This window comes from Stegostoma tigrinum, chromosome 27 (genome assembly GCF_030684315.1).
Source record: "Stegostoma tigrinum isolate sSteTig4 chromosome 27, sSteTig4.hap1, whole genome shotgun sequence".
NCBI lineage: Eukaryota > Metazoa > Chordata > Chondrichthyes > Orectolobiformes > Stegostomatidae > Stegostoma > Stegostoma tigrinum.
Window position 1 is genome coordinate 6,393,454 of NC_081380.1, and position 15,019 is coordinate 6,408,472.

At 40.8% G+C, this 15,019-nt stretch overlaps 1 protein-coding gene across 9 annotated transcripts in view; it reads left to right on the forward strand.

Moving 5' to 3' along the window:
- Nucleotides 1-15,019, forward strand: part of LOC125464774 (serine/arginine repetitive matrix protein 3-like) — a 693,195-nt gene that overhangs the window by 324,724 nt on the left and 353,452 nt on the right. The window lies entirely within an intron of this gene.

A 15,019-nucleotide genomic window follows, 5' to 3' on the forward strand; every position in this document is an offset into this window, starting at 1 on the left:
TTGGGTAGGATGTGATATTTGAAGGTGCATTCACTGACCATGACCATTCATGTGAGATTGTTAAACTTCCTCCCAATATTGCATTTATGTTTTTAGAGAAAAGCTGCTGACATTGTCCTCCGCTGCTATGAGTTACTACTACCTTCTGAGTATGTTTCTGGAGGACCTTCAGTCCCACTGAGAGAACTAGACATCTCTCTTTGACGTCTTACATGGAAGGATCAGTTGTTGGGGTGTGGGGGGGTAGTTGGTGATGTGGGGTAGAGAGACCAATGGCTGCCTTCAGAAATCACGAGAATGGGCAGTCAGGCCAAGGGCTTTGAGTGCTGCCTGCATTCCACCCTGTAGTCCACACCCTTTTTCAGGAGCTTGCCAATTTATAGCCTTTTCGTTACAGTGATGCTCCTGTTTATTTTCCTCACTGTGACCCCATTTTGAGGTTTTAAAACACTCAATGAGAGCTGAGAAAGTGGTGGAAGTCGAGGACGGTGGTGGGGGTGGGGGAAGTGGGGGTTGAGAAAAATAAGAGCAAAAGACTTGAGAGAGCAAGGGAGGGACTGAGCCATATGTTAGCCATTGCTGCCTTGGAGTGCAGAACCCTAAAATTTCAGCTCACAGCCCACTTGGTTCCTGAACCCTACTTAAGGAAGCCCTGTATTAGAGTCACCAGGCTGTTTTAAGAGCTTGCAAAACTGTATTGTACCCTGACAGATAGGTATATTTCACAAAACATGTTCTTTTCAATATTACAAAATAAGGATCTGACGACAACCATGGGTAAATAATGTTGAAAGATATTTTTGGGAGTTTGTAATCAGTTTTGAAAGCAAAACAAAATTAACTGGTTGGACCATAAGCCATTACTATGACATTTTTCATCTATTACTTAAGGCAGAGCATGTATGTTTACCAATTGATCCTAATTACATCAAAGAAGGTTTTAGTCAACCTGTTGCCTCACCTCATTTACTATATTCTGATGTTATTATGATGTCATTCACTATATCCGAAATCCTTAGCAATGTAGTGAAAAGAAACAGATGGGGAATAAGGATCTGCAGGATGCAACATGTTAAATGTTTTATTTAGCAGTCAGTGAATTATTAGAATCTTTGAAAACGGGATTTTACTTTCATAAGAGTTCAAAATTTCAAATGGTTATTGGCAGATAAATCTAAGTTAAGCACTGACTGATGGAAGGAGGCAGCTTTAATTGAGAAATGTGGATCATGTTCTCCTTTTCCAGTAAAGATCATGAAAAGAACTGTGCAGCTTCAAAAGCTCCAACTTTGTTGGAGAAATAAAGACAAAAATAAATAATTGAGGACATAAAGAGGGATATATTGTGTGAGGAGGCCAACCGAAATATGGATAGATCATAATAAATGTTAATAGAAGTCAGTGTCAAACAGAATTTTGACAAAACCAGTACTGAAGATGCTGGAGATCTGAAACAAAAAGAGTAAGTTTTGGAGAAACTCAGCACGTCTGGCAGAATCTATGAGAGGGAAATCAGTTAATGTTTTGAGCCCAGCGACCCTTCATCAGATTATATTAACTCTGTGTGAGAATTCTGCTAGGGTAAGGGTTCCGTCAAAGATTTCACATCATGAAATTGATTTTATTCAAAACCCTAGGAGAATGTGAGCAGCCAGGTGAAATATTCTGGAAGGTTTTCCTTGCCACATGTCCGGAGAACCCCTTTTATTCAATTGTGTCGCTTTGTAATCTGTTTGTTCTGTTCCAACAGTTGAACGTGTCATGTCTGTCTCCATTCTGAATGAGATTTGTTTTTACCAGTTATGACCACCAAACAACGTAATTCCATCCATGATACAAGATACTCTTTACGGTTTTACTTTTGTTTCTTGTGGCTGATTTGGTCAGCAACATGTGATGCCTGAATCTTGCTGGTGTGCAAACATATTGTGTGAATCAGATCTTGCTCTTTTGATTGCCCAAGCTGTGAGTTGCCAAAGGGAAACCATCCAGGCTGGCCATGGTTCCACGCAGGGAGGGAGGTCTTTTTAATTGTGCTGCCAAGCATAACCACTTTTATTCAGCTCAACTCAGGTCAGAAGTGCATAGTCGCTTTGACCTAATCAACAATAGTGGAGCTTGACTGCAATTGTATACCATTACTACGAGAACAATATTAGTGGTAGAAAGAAGATAATTAAAAATGTAATGGAACTTCCTATCAAAGTACTTCAAAGAAAACCTATGATTTTTTTCCAGACATGTTATTGAACTGGAATTAAATGCATTGCAAAGATCTGACTGAACATTGTCAAGAGGATAAAGAATTACCAGTGAAGGCGACCAGTGGTCTAGATATTACATCTGACTGTGCATTAATGCGCTATACTTAGACCTTCATGTCTGCTCAAGTTTTCCAACTGTGAACTAATGTTGGTGCCTCATTTAATCGACATCTTCCACTGCCATTAATATAAATATTTAAGTTAATGCTTGGCAATTTACCCCCAATGTACTAAAAGCCATATCAAAGAGGTGGTTATTAGCAATGTTCTGCAAAGCCACTCACTGTAATAAAATAAATAATTTCAGGCGTACATTAGGCTTTTCCACCACGATGGATCACTCTTATCTCATTATCTCTCCTCATTTTTGCCTTGTTTCACACAGGAGCTCTGGTAGAAAGTGCTTTGGGGTGAAAAAGGCATCACCCTTTGTTGAAGCTGATACCATAGCCCTTTAGTCAAGATGGAAGATTTTGCAATTACGTATCCCTACTGACATGTCTTTACTCATTTTGACATCAAATGCAATCTGAAAATATAGGCATACTTCAAGTTCCTGCAGGCACAAAGGAACTATTATCTGCATTTTAAGAAAATGGGGGTAAAATTCAACACCTACAGTAGCACAAAATTTTATTTTTCAGAAAGTAGTAAAATAGTAGAAAATAGTGTGCATATGATGGTGTCATTTCCCACTTGGTTAAAAATTTTCCTTTAAACTGTGGATGAATATGATGTTATACTGAGTGTTATAAACTGGAAAAGCTCTGATTTTTCTGCATTGGTCCATGCTGACTTCATTGACCTTTGCATCTTTGAACTGTGGAGGTGAAAATGTTAAAAGCCTAGGATTCTGGGCCTGCTCCCCATCATTATCCTTTCATTACTTCTAGAAACTGTACATGTTTCAGTGAGGACAAGACTAGGTTAATAATGCTCCAAATGATTGTCTGGTTTGATTGTTCCATGTGGAAAATGGACAAGTCCAAACCAGAGTTCATACCTTCAGGAAAGGAAAGGAGGAAATGGCAGCAAATCTACCCTGGCAATATTCTACACAATAATGAAATGAATAAGCCATTAATTTGCTTTTTCTTTGATACTTGAGGTTCATCATTTCAGAACATCTCTGCAGCAGTTCCTCAAGGTAATGATAAGCCATCTTCAGTAGCTTCATCAATGACCTTTCCTTTTTCTTAAGACCAGGAATAGGGACGTTTGTCAATGATTGCATAATGCTTATTTTCATTTGCAACTCCTTAGTTACTGATGCAGCTCCTATTCAAAATGCAGCAAGATCTGGACAATATCCTGGCTTGGGCTGATAGTGGCAAGTAATATGTGGCTGGAAGAGCAGGTCAGAGACTAAGAATCTTACAGCAAATAATGTGCCTCCTGAGCCATTCCGCTATCTACAAGTCAGGATTGTGACAGAATAGAATCATAGAATCCCTACAGTGCAGAGAGAGGCCATTTGGCTCATTATGTCTGTACTGACCATCCAACTAGACCAAGCTACCCTCCACCCTATACCCGTAACTCATTTACCATGACTCACCCACCTAGATTGCACGTCCCTGGACACCTTGGGGAAATTTAACATGATCAATTAAGTTAACCTGCTCCTCTTTGGACTGTGGGAGGAAACTGAAGTACCTGACAGAAACCCATACAGGGAGGGCGAAAATACAGACCCTACACAGTGAGTGTCACCCAATTGTTGCTGGCTCCCTGGCCCTGTGAGACAGCAGTGCTAACCACTGAACCACCATGCCACTCCACATATCTGAATGAGTGTAGTTTCAACAACACTCAAGATGCATGATATCATCCAGAACAAGGCAGCCCATTACCCTATACACTGTGGCAGAGTGTATTACCTACAAGAAGCTCTGCAGTAACTCACTCAAGACTCCTTTAACAGCATCTAACAAACCCGTAACCTCTATCACCAAGAAGGATAAGCACAGCAGATAAATGAAAACTCCACCATCTGCAAACTCCCCACCAAATGTCACAGTCCTAACTTGCAAATATATTGCCATTTTCTCGTTGTTGTCGAATCAAAATTCTGGAACAATGTAATACACTGTTAGTAGCACCTGCACAGTAAGGACCCCAGTGATTCAAGAGGGCAGCCCACCACCACCTTCCCCAGGGCAGTTAGGGACAGGCAATAAAGGGACAAGGGACAAGCAGCATGGTGGCTCAGTGGTTAGCACTGCTGCACTACAGTGTCAGGGACCCAGTTGCATTTCCACCCTCAGACAGCTGTGGAGTTTGCACATTCTCCCTCTGTTGTGTGGTTTCATTCCACAGTCCGAAAATTTGCTGGTTAGTGGATAGGCCATGCAAAATTATCTGTACTGTTCAGGGATGTGCAGGCTGGGTGGGTTAGCTGTGGGAAATGGGCTGAATCCCGGAGCGGGGAGCAGGACGAGCATAGGCCAGGGCCGAGTCCCGGATTTGGGAGCAGGGCGCGCACAGGCCGGGGACGAGTTCAGTTCATGACACTGCATCCCAAAACCAGCCCAGCTCGTCCCCTCCCCCCACTGCATCACAAAACCAGCCCAGCTCGTCCCCGCCTCCCTAACCTGTTCTTCCTCTCACCTATCCCCTCCTCCCACCTCAAGCCGCACCTCCATTTCCCACATACCAACCTCATCCTGCCTCCTTGACCTGTCCGTCCTCCCTGGACTGACCTATGCCCTCCCCACCTATACTCTCCTCATCACCTATCTTCTCCTCTATCCATCTTCGGTCTGCCTTCCCCTCTCTCCCTATTTATTTCAGTTCCCTCTCCCCATCCCTCTCTCTGATGAAGGGTCTAGGCCTGAAACGTCAGCTTTTGTGCTCTTGAGATGCTGCTTGGCCTGCTGTGCTCATCCAGCTTCACGCTTTGTTATGTTAGTTTTTAAGTGCCTGGTTTAATTTAATTGGCTGATTTTCAAACTGTTTGCCTTAATAACAAAACAAACTAATGCCTGATTTGTTAACCATACAGGCTTTTGATACAGCGGTTCAATTTCAGGACTTCTCTGTGCACCTGCACATTTTATTTTAATCTGCAAGCCGAGAAAAACACATCATCTTTTAAAGGGACAACACGTTCTTCTCTCCAATCATTTTATATACATGAATTCTAACATACTGCCTTCCAATCCACAAATACTCTACCCAACTTTACAACATTCTAAATCCTGGTCTAGTCAGCAATACCCACATCCTATGAACAAATAAGAAAACACAATGCAACCAGAGCATTAACAACAAGATGTTTTTCAGTGAGTGATTCAGGTGGATATCAAACATTACTTCACAAGGATAACATTTCCAGAAATGTAGCAGTCTTTTCAGTGTTGTGCTGCAGATTTACTTTAGATTCTAAGATCAAATGCAAACCTATAAAGTTTTGATCCAGAAAACAAATTTCAACCAACAGGGATGGTGCCACTGTTTATAAAGTGAAATGTCCTGCAGAAACTTCACTGGGTCTTACATAGAGTAAGTCACTAGCTGAAAGAAATCTACAGAAAAAAAAACAATTATTAGCAAATAAAACAAAGTGACATCAATTTGAGGTTTTAGACTCCCTAATGAACAAATAATAATCATCAAAACACTAACAGTGGGGAAATTGTGTGCACTAAAAAAAGTCTTAAAAACAAACTGACAAATTGCACTAAGCAAAATATTTCAATATAAAATGAACAAATCTTCCAGATGACAGATGAAATCATTCACAGTCACATAAATGATTCATTGACCCCAGGGCATACACATGATATGTTAACGTATTAACAAGAGAGTTTTAAATGATGTGGTCAGTGATACAGTTCCACCTTTGATTTTGCTTTATGAATCAGAAGCCCATTGAGAAACTGGAACTCATATAGAATTTTGACTTTCCCTTGAATTCTGGCATTATTCCAAACTTGCAATTTCCTAGACAGACAAAGGTATCAGGTTCATAGAAATACCATCTTTCCCCAGTCATTGTCCAAATCTCGAATGACAATAGCAACAACTTGCATTAAAACACCTTTAAAAAGTAAGATTCCCTATGTTGGGCTACAGACAGGTATATCGAATGAAAATAAGGCAGAGACTTAAGGAAATCATAGAACAGATGCTCAAAAGGTTGGTCAAAAGGAAATATTTTACAGCATGCCATGAAGGAGAAGGAGGGAGGTGGCGAAGTTTATGGAGAGAACTACAGAATTTAAGGTCTAGTTAGCTAACCATCTTTACCTGAGCATTTATCACTATTCTTTCATCATCATTGTCTGTAACTCCTGGAGCTTGCTCTTCCAATGGCACTGTAAGAGCAGTTCTACCATGGAGACTGCAGAGATTCAAAAGAAGGCATTGCTAGCAATGGACACTGAATTACTTTGCCAGTGACTGCAGTTCTGCAGTTTTTGACTTGATTTGACTGTGATTCATTATTTTGAATGAAGACAGCATCGCTGACTAGACCATGATTTAGAATGTTGTGAAGTTGGGTAGAGTGTTTGTGGGTTGGAAGGCAGTATGTTAGAATTCATGTATATAAAATGATAGGAGGGGAAGAATGTGTTGTCCCTTTAAAAGCTGATGTGTTTTCCTCGGCTTGGAGATTAAATCTGTGTTTGAAGTTAGAGATTTTCTTATTCTGCTGCATCGCCTTACCCTTGTGTTGTTTCCCTTTTTTATTTAAAAAAGCCTAGTTGCATGTGCATAATCTTCACCTGAAACTCCATTGGGTTAACTTTTTCTCCTGAGTTGTATTATTTTTAGTTATTACTACTTTAAAACTATTAGTTTATTTCTTTGAATGCAGTTATTTGTCTCTTGAGCCATTTTTGTTTTCAGTGGTCAGAACCGACACATTGCCAGCAGATTCTGGAATGCAACTTAAACTCACAACTTCTCATTCTAAATTGTGACTAACAAATCAAACTGAGCCTATTTTTCCAACAGTTTGCATCTGTTTTTGTTCTTTTTTGAGGATTGAAACTGTACCTCAATCACATATCCCATACTTACAATCCGATAGAATTAGAATGTTGAATTGCAATAATTTTAAAATCAATTTTATTCTAAAATTTGGACAGCTTTTTCTCTATATTCTTTATTGTGTTCATTTTGCAAAATTCAAATGTTGGGAGCAAAACCACTCTAAGCTATATATGATACAGCACTAGCTCTATATTGTCATATTGCAGCTGCACCATTGAAATTATATGGCCTTACAAGTTCTGCTACAGTTAACAAAATCTGACCAATATCTTAGCACTTCCAGTGTAGTAAATAGACTCCTTTCTTTCACAGTGCTGCTTGCATTTTCTTTTATCCTTATGTCACAATCCCTTCCTTAACTTGTCTTTTCTTATTTTGTAAAGTCCTCCAACCGAACAAACCTCAGGGATCTGCATTCTTCCATTCTGCTGTCTCTTTGTGCATCCCTGGTTTCCCATGTCTCACCGTTCGTGGCTGTGCTTTCTCCTACTTAGGCTTTAAGCTCAGGAATTTCCTCCATAAGCTTTTCAAACCTGACCTTCCTCTTGTCTTTTAAGATATTCTTGAAACCTACCTCTTAAATAAGGTTTTTTAACATGAGTCCAAATGTTTGTTTATCTGGTTTGGTGCAAAATTTTGTCTGATAATCCTCCTGTGTAACATTGAAATGTTCTGTTATTTTAAAGATACTATATAAATGCAAGTTTTGGTAGTAGATCATTTTAATTTCAGCGTTTCAGTTGTTTTCATAACATAAACCTTGTATCCTGTATTCTTTAATGTTTTCTTTGGTCCTGATGCTTTGGCAAAATATCATAGAACTTCCAATATAACAAATAGGGACTTTTTTTTTCAAACAAATGAGCCAGGTATTTCATTCTTTGGCTTCACAGGATTTGGGGCCAGCTATATGTAGAGCTAATATAGAATGAACCTTCTGTATGTGTTCATACAGAAGGATTATAAAGAGCATTTATAACCTGCCAAATACTGTAGCAATACTAGAGAAACCAATAACAGACTTATTTAAAAATACTCCGGATTTTTTTTTTAGGCTATATGTTATTTTCAGGGAGTTTCAAAGCACATATCTAGTTGTGGTTCACAGTGATTCTTGCGTAGCTCAGCCAAAGAGCAATGTTGTCTGCTAACCAGAGTTGGTAGCTCTGGAAGATGAGATGGGTGAGAGCCATTCAGTGTAGATGTAGCATGCAACAGTGATGCTACAGGTCATCCATTAGCATCAGTGAGGGTTGTTTGCTGTGGCAGAGTTAGAGGGAGTCTGCAGTAACAGGGAGAACAGACTCTGGCTATTTCCTGATCCTCACCCCAAGAATTATGCATCAGACCTCTTTAACATCCCTTGTGAAATCATGCAGTACGGGAGGTGAAATTCTCTCCATCACTGGGACCCTCCAGAATACAAACTGCACTTAAAGCCCAGCTTCAAGCTAGGAAGAGCCTTATACTTTATCCTCTTTGGAAAGGGAAATGTCCCGGAATGGGAAGGTGGCACCTCATTTTCAGATTGGGACTTGGACATCCAGGTGGATGGAGAGGAGAGCCAATCTTTACTCAGCAAATCACCAGCTACAGCCTAGGTAGTACAAACAGCTGGTCTGGATACAGCTCAGCCCAGCTCAGACAAAATTCATAGCAGGGCAGGAACGGTTCAGTGATAATCTGTGCTCCACAAAGGTAAGAGTCATCATCTTCTCCCTGTTACCGCTGACTCCCTCTAACTCTGCCACTGCAAACAAACCTCACTAATGCTAATGAATGACCAACATCACTGTTACATGCTGCATCTCCACTGAATGGCTCTTATCCACCTCATCTTTCACAGCTACCAACTCTGCTATCTGCTAACCAGTAGCCCTTTGGCTAAGCTATACAATCCACAGTGGCTAGCAGGCCTCCAGTAAGTGCGGAAGGAGTGAGTGCTCACAAGTGAAGTTAAGAGCTATGTGTAGATTGATGAGATGTCTGTGTATGCACAACCTGACAGCGTAAAGGCATCCCTGAACTCTAGAGTGAAGTGCTGAAGAGCTGAAGTTGATTCTGAAATGCTCTAAGACCAACCCATGATAATGTGGTGAGGTTTACGGTTTGCTGATGCTGAACTGTGTTGATGAAATGTGGATGATTGCACTGTTCATGGAGGGTTCAAGACCATGTTGAGGAAGGGAAAGACAGTGAGCTGTACTGAGTGAGTATAAAGTGCAAAGAGCAGGAAGGGTTAGTAGTTTAATCAGATGGTTGAATGTGAGCCAGTGAGGCAGTAGTGAGAGTGGGAGACCATGAAGTTAAAATGAAGGGTTGAGGAAACAAATAGAGAGCTGCATCATCCAGGGAACACTCCAACTCTCAAGACCGGTCTTGTCGCCATCTAGTTTCTCTGGAGAGGAGCATTTGAAGCTGCATATAAATTGAGGTGTTCGTGAGATGCATATACATGGGGAAAAAAATGCCACTTGTGAGATTCTGATTCTGCTATTGAAATCTTCAAGTTTTTTTTATGCTGAAACCCAGATATTTTCCCACGTTTCTTTCTATTACCCATGTCACTCAAGGCATGGAAAATTCAACCCACATTGTTTCTTAAAGTATTCTCTGTGTCGATGGACGTGCCTGTATGTAATTTAACTCTTGCTGCTAAACTAAGTTCAGGTAAATGCTCACAATTGCAATCTCCGCGTGCTCATCACAAGTTTTATCTTTATGGCTCTTCAGCCCAGTGTAGCATTCCTAATCTATTTATTTTACTGATACAGCAACTGAAATTAATGCCATAGCATATCAAGTAATAACAAATAATCGACATTGACAAACAACCAACATCATCGTGGTATATCTCATGCTAAATTGTAACACAGTTCAGCACTTCACTAATGCAGTTTGGAATTTACCTCACACCGAAGTGCTGCTGCGCAGGTCACCTTAATAGTCCAAGATGCATATCTATTGGGGTGATAGTGTTTTGTATGTAGTTGCTAACCTGTCACTGATTGTGCTGAGATGGTGTTTGACATTGTGCTGTTTATACTGATGAGGAAAGAAAGATGTAAGTATTAGCATTTTAGAATGGTAATTTTGCTGTAAATTATGGACAGGTGGCAAAATGTTAGAACACTCGCTTTATATTTCACATTTTCAAAAGCTGAGAGACCTGACATAAACTGACAGTTTAACATGTGTGTTGTCTGCAATTCCCCTTTTTTATTGTAATCTGGCAATTTAATTGAGTTATAATGAATAATGTCAAGTTGGACAGCATGCAATGATATAATTGCATACTACAGTTTCTTCTGAGAAATCAAGGCATCACTATATGTATATAAGAGCGTGTTCAAACGAGTCATGTTGTGCTAATCTTTATATTTTTGTCATGTTCATAATCTGAGGGTCACCCAGTAAAATATGTCACATTGTATACCAACCCAAGTGGATCAAGCTTCTGTCAATTTGAGGATGAAGGGTGCGTCTAATAAACTTTGGGCTACGAGGATTTTGTTAGCCACATGTTTTAGACTGAGCTTAAACAGTAGCTTTCAGAACATATTGGCTGAATTTTCCCAAATTTTGGCTAAATGTCAGTTTTGTAGAGTTTCATGTAGGTTTTCCATCCATGAGTGCTGGTGACTTTTCTCAACAATTCCCCACTACTCACCTTTACAAATTCTTTCAATTCACCTTTACAATTATGTATCCTGTCTCCATTGTGTCCCTCTCACAATGTTGTTTTTGGGTTCAGCATAGGTGTTTGCCAGTGCAGGGACCTTTTGCTGTTCACACTGCAAGCGCTGTATTTAATTCTCCACTGTGCATTATTTCAAATACTTCCAGCCAGGAATTGCCCTTAGTATGTCACTGTACAATACCAAAGAGTGTGGTTCAGACAGGCAGGGCGGTACCCTGCCTCATAGAGGGGGTCCTGATGGATGAGATGGTGGAAAGAGGGCTGTGCTCTATCTTCAGGATCGCCGGAGGAGACCACAGCAGCAGACACTGTCAGCCCAGTCCAAAGTAGCACCCAGGTCAGTGCGGTGTCCAGGGTCCAGAGGAATGCACAGCAATTCTTCTGGAAGGTTTGTGAGCCTCTATTCCACAACAGTAAGTGCTACCATCTTCTCTCTCCTATCTCAAACCCAGTACAGCTCTGCAACTGCACCCATCTCCCCTGGCGCATGGTCTCCCACTCTCACTACTGCATGTAGCATCTTCCCTCACTGGCTCACAATCTGACTAAACTACTAACCCTTTATGCCTTTTGCACTTCCTACTCACTCACTCGGAACAGCTCACTATCTTTGCTGATTAAGGATGGTCCAGTTCCCCAACTGAGCATAGGCCCCTCTACTGCTCCCTTTAGACTTAAAGCTTGGCTACTTAGTTGAAGTAGTTGCAGCGTGTTTGCTGCGGATGCTGCTGCCACATTCTGTATGTGTGACATTGATGTAACATGGTCCATAGACCAATATGTCTGGCATCTTGACTGTTCAGTGCTGGCATGAATGACAAGCTACAAGGCTTTCCATCTGTGCTAAAAAGGATTCCAAACTGCATTAGTGAAGTGCTGAACTGCTTTATAATTTAGTATGAGATGTACCATGAAGATGCTGGTTCTTTGTCAATGTTGATTTCCAAGGACTGAATGTGTGGGCAGTTGCTACTTCTGTATTGTTCCCTGAGGTGTTGGGGAAGGCTAGCCAATGTGGAAGTCTATAGACGACACTGACAAGCTGCAGCCAGCAAACTGCTGCTCTGTCTTTCAAGTTATGAATCGTTGCCATCCAGATACCCAGCAGTGCCGGAGAATAATAAACTGCATGTAAATGCAGTGAGGTCAGGTAATGATGATTTGTTAATGTATGTAAATAGGACCTTCACTGGTTACTAGTGTGATTCTCATTGAACTGTTGAAAGCTTAAATGGAAACATTTAACACTTTTTCTTTGCACCCGGAATTTCATCTTTTCATTTTCCCTATATTTTCACATTTTTTGGCCTTTGACCAGGTCATTCAGGTGATTGAAAAATTCTGCCCATAGTTCCTCCATTATAGGGCCACCCAAAAACACACAATGATGCAGAGTGCCAGAGGCGTGTTATTTTAATTTTGGTGCATTTAAATCTACCTTCAACATTTGAGCTAGATTTGCAACTTGACCATACTGCAAACAGCTTACATGAAATTTAAAATAGAAGCAAAATACTGATTCTGGAAATTTGAAATAAACATAAAAAGTGCTGAAGCTCAATTCCGAAGAATGGTGAAATCAGACTCAAACTTCTAACGCTGTTTCATTTTCCATGGACATAGCTAGACTTTCTGACTATTTGTAACACTTTGCTTTTCTTCTGGATGGGATAAAAATTGGGCATCAGCATCTCCTCCATAATTGCTGTTAATCTACTCATGGTTTTAATTGAACAACAATAATAAGTTGTATTGATATGATGCCTTCCGCATTGTCAAATAATCTAAAGTGATTCATAAGAGCATTATAAAACAAAATATGATCCCAAACCACATAAAGAGATAATAGATCATATTCCCAAAAGCTTGGTCAAAGAGTTAGGTTTCAAGGAGTGTCTTAAAATTGTAAAGTTGGTATAGACACATAGGAGGGTTGGGGAGGGAATTCCAGAACTTTGGGCATAGGCAGCTGAAGGCACTGCCACCACTGGTAAAGCATTTAAAATCAGGATGCTCAAAAGCCAAAATTAGGTCAGTATGGACATCTTGGACAATTGGAGCTGGAGAACATTACAGAGATAGGAAGGTGTGAGGCCATGGTGGAGTTTGAAAGTGAGGGATTTTTTGTTTCAACAGAGGTGTCAACAGTGATGAGAAAGACTGAATTTAGTCCATATTATCATAAGATATAGGAGCTAATGAAGGCTGTTCAGCCCATGAAGGCTATTTAGCCCATAAAGTCCACTCTACCATTCAATGAAGTGACAGCTGATCTGATAATCCTCAGATCCACTTTCTTGCCTTTTCCCCATAACCCTTGATTCTCTTACTGATTAAACATCTGTCTTTCTCGGCCCTGAATATATTTAATGGCGTAACCTTGATAATACTGTTTGGCAATGAATTCTACAGATTCACTACACTTTTAGAGAAAAAAAAGAGTTCTCTGTTCTCTATTCCCTCTTAAATGGGTGAGTCACAATGAGATTGTGTCCTCTAGTACTAGAAGGTCCCATGAGGGAAATCTCCACATTTGACTATCAAGCCCCCCAAAAGTTTTAACTGTTTTAATAAGGAATGCTCTGACCCTTCTAAACTTCAACGAGTACAAGCCCAACCTACTCAACTTCTTCTCATAAGCGAGTTAGCGAGTTTTGAGAAGGAGCACTGTGGGACAGGCAGCATCAGAGGAGCAGGAAAGTTGACGTTTCAGAATGAAGAAGGGTCCCAACCCGAAACGTCAACTTTCCTGCATCTCTGATGCTGCCTCACCCTCTGTGCTCCTCCAGCTGCACACTGTGTTATCTCTGACTCCAGCATCGGCAGTTCTTACAATCTCCATGTAAGAAAATCCCTCCCTACCTTGGATCAACTTTGTGAACCTTCTGTGGACTGCCTCCAATGCCAATATATCTTACCTTAGATAAAGCGACCAGAATTGTTCACTACATTCCGACTGAGTTATGCTCTCGGCCTTGATAGTTGTAGCAAGGTCCCCCTATTTTTACTCAGCATTCCTTTTGAAATAAGGGGAAACATTCCATTTGCCTTCCCTATTACCTACTGAAGATAGATGCCAGTTTTTTTTAATAATTCGTACATTAGAACCCCCCACATCTCTATATGCTGCAGCTTTATGCAGTCTTTCCCCATTTGAATAATATTCAGCACTTTGATTCTTCCTGCCAAAGTGGAAAAAAAAACACATTTTCCCATCTTATATTTCATCTATCAAGTTTCTGCTCAGGCAGTTAACATGCCTGTATATGGCTTGTGCCCACATTTATTACTTGCCTTTCCACCTGTTTTTGTATCATTTACAAACTTGGCGACAGTACATTTATTTCCATTGTCTACATCAGGAGTGGCACAGTGGCTCAGTGGTTAGTACTGATGCCTCACAGCGTCAGGAACCCGGGTTCAATTCCACCCTCAGGCAACTGTCTGTGTGGATTTTGCACATTCTCCCCGTGTCTGTGTGGGTTTCCTCCAGGTGCTCCAGTTTCCTCCCACAGTCCAGAGATGTGCAGGCTAGTTGGATTGGCCATGATAAATTGCCCATCGTGTTCAGGGATGTGTAGGTTTGGTGGGTTATAGGGGGCTGGGTCTGGGTGGGATGCTCTGAGGGTCGATGTGGACTTGTTGGGCTGAAGGGCCTGTTTCCACACTTTAGGGATTCTGTGAAAGAAAATGATCATTAGTATGTGTTGTAATTAGCATCCTTGTAACTGCAGTGCCCTAGCACTGATCCTTGCGGCACTCCACTAGTTACAGGCTCCCACCCTGAAAATGCTTCCTTTATCCCAACCCCATGTCTTCCATTAGTTATCCTTATCAAATGCCTTTTGGAAATCTAACATTTTACATTGATTCAGAGATAGTAGGAACTGCCAATGCTGGAGAATCTGAGATAACAAGATGTGTAGGTGGATAAACACAGCAGGCCAAGCAGCATCAGAGGAGAAGGAAAGCTGGTGTTTCAGGTCTGGACCCTTCTTCAGAAAAGGAGGGAGGAGGGTAACTTCTTCAAGGCAGGCATCCTTAGAAGATTCTT